The 4,931-nt window shown below is 39.5% G+C and overlaps 1 pseudogene; it reads right to left on the reverse strand.

The window, feature by feature from the left end:
- Positions 1 to 3,576: 3,576 nt before the first annotated feature.
- Positions 3,577 to 3,996, reverse strand: LOC139120556 (sulfotransferase 1B1 pseudogene; annotated as a pseudogene).
- Positions 3,997 to 4,931: the final 935 nt, after the last annotated feature.

The raw sequence follows: 4,931 nt of genomic DNA on the forward strand, positions 1-4,931 counted from the left end.
CAGGTGTAGTTCATGTGTGTGTGTGTGTGTGTGTGTGTGTGTGTGTGTGTGTGTGTGTATCAGACACTCCCCTAGCAATAATCAGACACTGCCCAGCCCCCGTCCATTGATCATTTCAAAAACATGGTGACCCCATCAACAAATTAACAAAAAACAGGGTGACCATCCGTGTATCCATCATCGCCATGCAGGCTTAAGAAACCAGTATTAACGAAGGAGCAAGACGAATTTACCCACCCTACATCGGTAACAAATGAACACTCCCGTACTGGAACTCTGTCAATGATACACCACAAAAGATGAGTAGTTCATCGATCTCACTGCATCGTTGTGTGTGCCAACCAAATTTTACAGTTAACAAGTTGACTTGTCCATTGCAAATTCTTCATAGTGTTGAGCAGGTTATCATTCTTCAAACTTGTATAGAACTCAAACTTATATAGAACTCATACAGGTATAGAACTCATAAATTAATCTGTGTGACTCAGTATCGGTCACAAATGAACATGGCTGTGACGCAATAAATATTGTTTCTTAATGGTAGGAACTGAACTAAATATCCGAGATAGAAAGATATCTTTAGGTCTACAAATTACTTAAATTCTTAAATTACTTAAAGTCTTAAATTTCAGTCCATTGACCTTTAATCCAGTGATAATTTCGTAGACTGTAGTTTATCTGTGGATAGGTGGTCAGATTGGCTCAGAATTTATTTAGCAAGTTTTGAAAGAGAGAGATTCGCTAAACTAATTTAGTTATTGCAATAAAATTTTCTTTGTTCAAGTCAAAATTGGCCTCCTCTTGTGTGTGCGTGCTCCATTCGGACAAATATTCATCGGCACAGAAAACAATATAAAGACTGAACAGTCAAAGATCGTGAGTATGGTTAAAATGAATTCCAGTTTCAGTTCAACAGTTTTAGTTGGTAAGTACCGCGATGACTAAAACACGGCGTTTTGTCGTCCGGTATTTGCCAAGTTAGCCTAGAATCTATTCGTCCACTTGCGGAGGTACGGAGGCAAGCGGACGAATAGATTCTAGGCTATTGCCAAGTCATCGTACCTCCAGAGTGACGCTGAAGGCAGGGTCGAGGGTCAAACTATTCTTATACGACCATTACAATAGCTGTAAAGGTTATCGAGGACGTTGTGGCTATGGACACGATGATCGTGTCGGTAAGCAAGAATGAAAAGCAAGTTAGCGACACGATCATGATAACTTGCGATCAAATGCAAATTGTACAATTATGTCACCATTTTGCTTTATCAAGTGGTCTCAAATGTACGGCTTTCGAGTTGAATTAAAGTTTCCCCGTGTGACAAAAAGTGGTAAGTTCTGAATATTTTGCTCAGACGATTTGCTATTGGTGATGCATACTTTTAGGACTCTGATGAAAATTAGTTTGTTAATCAAATTACCCTTCTTAGATAGTGCGTAAATAAAATAAAATAAAATGATAACTACTTATGTATAATTTTTTGTTACAGTAGATAACTTGTTAGGCAAAGACTTACTTAGTTGCAACTTCAATCGTCGATCAACAGCCATAAGGAATACATTAACAGGGCAGAATATTTGTTTCATTTTAATGACGCAAACCCATGACATTTCATAAACTCAATCTTCATACCTAAATTAGTAAGAAAGTAAAACCATGATGGCCTTTGATGGAGATTCACAACTTTAAAATTACAAATCACCGTGCCTTAGGCTGTAAGGACGACAATTGCGCCGATACACATTGAAAAAATACATTTGCTTGCCCGATGAGGCATTAACATTACGGCTATTTGCTGTGTTTGATGATCGTAAAAAAAAACAAAGCCTCAAGATCGTGTCGATTATAAGATTTTGCCGCTTATTTGCGCGATGATCGTGCAAATAAGCGGAAAACGCTTCTAATAGACACGATCATCGTGTAAATAAGTAAGAAAACTGCGTATTTGCACGATCATCGTGCAAATAAGCGGAAAATGCGTCTTATAGACACGATCATCGTGCAAATAAGTAAGAAAGCTGTGTATTTGCACGATCATCGTGCAAATAAGCGGAAGCTGCGTCTTATAGACACGATCATCGTGTCAATAAGTAAAAAGGACACGCTTATTGACACGACCATCGTGTGGATAGGTAAGAAAAACCACGTTATTCACACGATCATCGTGTCGGTAGGCATTTTTTTTGTCTATACAAACGATGATCGTGTCGATAGGCGCTACCTATCGAGGAACGACCTTCGACTTCGAATTCCTTAAAGTCCCCAACACCTTTTTCCTGTAATATTTATGACGGCCAAGAGTGTCATAGGCCCTAGGGTCTAGAAGGAATTTATAAGGGGTGTGCTTTTTAAAAGCTTGATGCATGAAATATCGTGATTGCTTGCACAAGAATAAGGAAGACCGGTCACGACATGCGCAGGTCGTGACCGGTCTTCCATACTAGAAAGACATGTTTTGAGTTCAGCGTTTGTAAAGTCACCGGAGTATGGCCTCTTCCAAAGATCATCAAAATAAAAATATGACGTTTTCACCCATTTCAACCGGCTGGAGCTTTCTGGTTTGCAAGTCATCTTGTTTGCAGGTACGGTGACTGCATTAAGCCGTCGTACGTGACTGTACCCAGCTGTCGATGAATCGCATGAAACTGTACTGCCTCCAGGCACCACCGTCGCGTCGGGTCACTGAGTCTGACTTCAAAGGTCAGTGGCAGAACTATGCCCAAGTTTTGCAATTACTAGGTAGCCTGGTCTTTTCCGACTCCGGAAAATTTGTGTTACACTTTGATTAATAGTTTAACACAAAATGTGTGAGCAGTTTATCGTAACTACATCAAATACTCTCTGTGTAGCATTCAACCCAAAGTCGACTGCCCCGAGAAAAATCTTTGTATCGCAAAAAACTTTTTGCCTTTTAGAATAGAATACCATTCTTCAAACAAATATAGACTTTATACTGAGGTTCAATGCAAATCTTTATCAACATGATCAGAAGAACAATACATTTATCTGCAACTCTATAATCTAAGTAACGACATATTGTATATGTGTACTTCCATAGACGTGATCATATTTTGAACATTTAACAAAACTTATGAGCTATGTCGTATATTCTGCAGCAGTCCATATACAAACACGGGTACGAAGACATCCAAACCAGTTGAACGTACATGTGTGTACATGAAAATATGAATAGTGCATACAATATGGTGACATTCATATTTATCTGACTTGTGCGACGCTTTAGGTCTCATCTTGTGACCGAAGAATTAAAAGAGAAAGGTCATCGATACGACTGCCGCTTTACCAAAGATGTGTACCTCTTAAGTTTGATAATTTCATCGTGTGGTAGGAATATCAATAAAGTAAGAATGATAAAACACTAAATACACAATGCCTATGCAAATCCCTTTTCTCCCCCTGTTATACTGTCAAACCTGTATTGATAACCAAAGATACACAGCAAAGTATACGAATTCCTACAAAGATTATTGATAGGGAATGTTCACATCTATGCTTCTCACTTTATCCCCTATGATTGAATCGAATCGTTCACTCTGTGCTACTGTAAAATGATTCTTTCAATCGCCTACAACCCCTTTTCGCACGAACGGATTTTCGCCGTTTGGTACCATATCCTCATCCACAACCAACATTTTGAACATGTTTTTTCGCATTGCATCGACGGTTGTAGTTCTGACAACCCTGTCGATGTCTTCTTCGGTCAACGGACGCTGGAGAAAATCCGCTATTTTTCTCACAGTTCCAGGCAGATCTCGTTTCATTTCTTCATAAGTGACATGAAGAACGTTATCTTCAATGCCTTTCTGAAACCAGTCTCCCACATGACGCACCCAAGGTGTGTACTGTAGTCTATCCTCAAGAAAGCTCTGCACAGTTTCTTCCCAATCCCCCGTGGAGCACGAACCAAGAAGAAATGATTTCCAGAAATAATATGTAGATACCACGATATCCTTTGGATTCCGGGATATGTAAATCATCTTAACACCTTTGTCTTTCAATACATGGCAAGGAAACAAAGTGGCTGGTAGGTTTGTCCTCATTAGACGTGGTGACGGTAGATCCTCGCATTTGATTGACTCAAGAAGCTTTTGACGTTTTTTGCCAAAGTAACTGCTATAGGCAGTTCGTTCTTCCAAGCCCCTTCGAACATCTCAAGTCCCCAGTCATTGTACATGGCTTTCACAACTTCAAGCAGCCATGTATTGCCTGACTTCGGAAACCCATTGATTATCACGTCATTTCCTCTGAAGTCAAAGTTATCAACCGTTCTAGATTCCAGTTTTGCCTTGTCATAGTGAGGTAAAAACATATACCCATCTACTACAGGATAGTCTTCAGTGTGTGCCATGCTTAATCTCAATCGTGAATTCGACGTTGTAACTGAGTCAGACGGATTTGCGTACGATCGAAGTTTTGCATCCACTGCGAACAGTCACAAGGAGTATACTGTAGAAGTATAAGATGTCTAAAGTTCATATAGAACTTTCAGAGACAGAACATTTGCTTGAGGTGGGTTGATGCAAGAGAAAACTAAAGAGAAAACTAAACATGTTTTACCGCCATGCTTTAGTATCAAAGTTTCGTAAATCCTTTAATTTTCGAAAATGTATTATATTTATATTGTTTTTGTCGAGATTTCCCCCACAAACCTCATGATCATGATCTCAAAATTACATCTGTGGAGAAAGGCTGAATTACCACCCCTTAGAACGAACTGTATGTAGAACAGTCCTTCTCTGTGTGTAGCAGGCTTCTCGTTGAATGTGGGGCATACCATGAAAAGAACAAAGGGTCACTAATCAATAGAAAAACATCGGTCACTCGAAATCTGGGTCATCCAGTCAAGGACATCAGGTAATGAGGCAAGACATTATTAGTCCGGAGCAGACTCCCTTAAGTGTAAAATCTGGAA

This window comes from Ptychodera flava, chromosome 20, assembly GCF_041260155.1.
Source record: "Ptychodera flava strain L36383 chromosome 20, AS_Pfla_20210202, whole genome shotgun sequence".
NCBI classification, from domain to species: domain Eukaryota; kingdom Metazoa; phylum Hemichordata; class Enteropneusta; family Ptychoderidae; genus Ptychodera; species Ptychodera flava.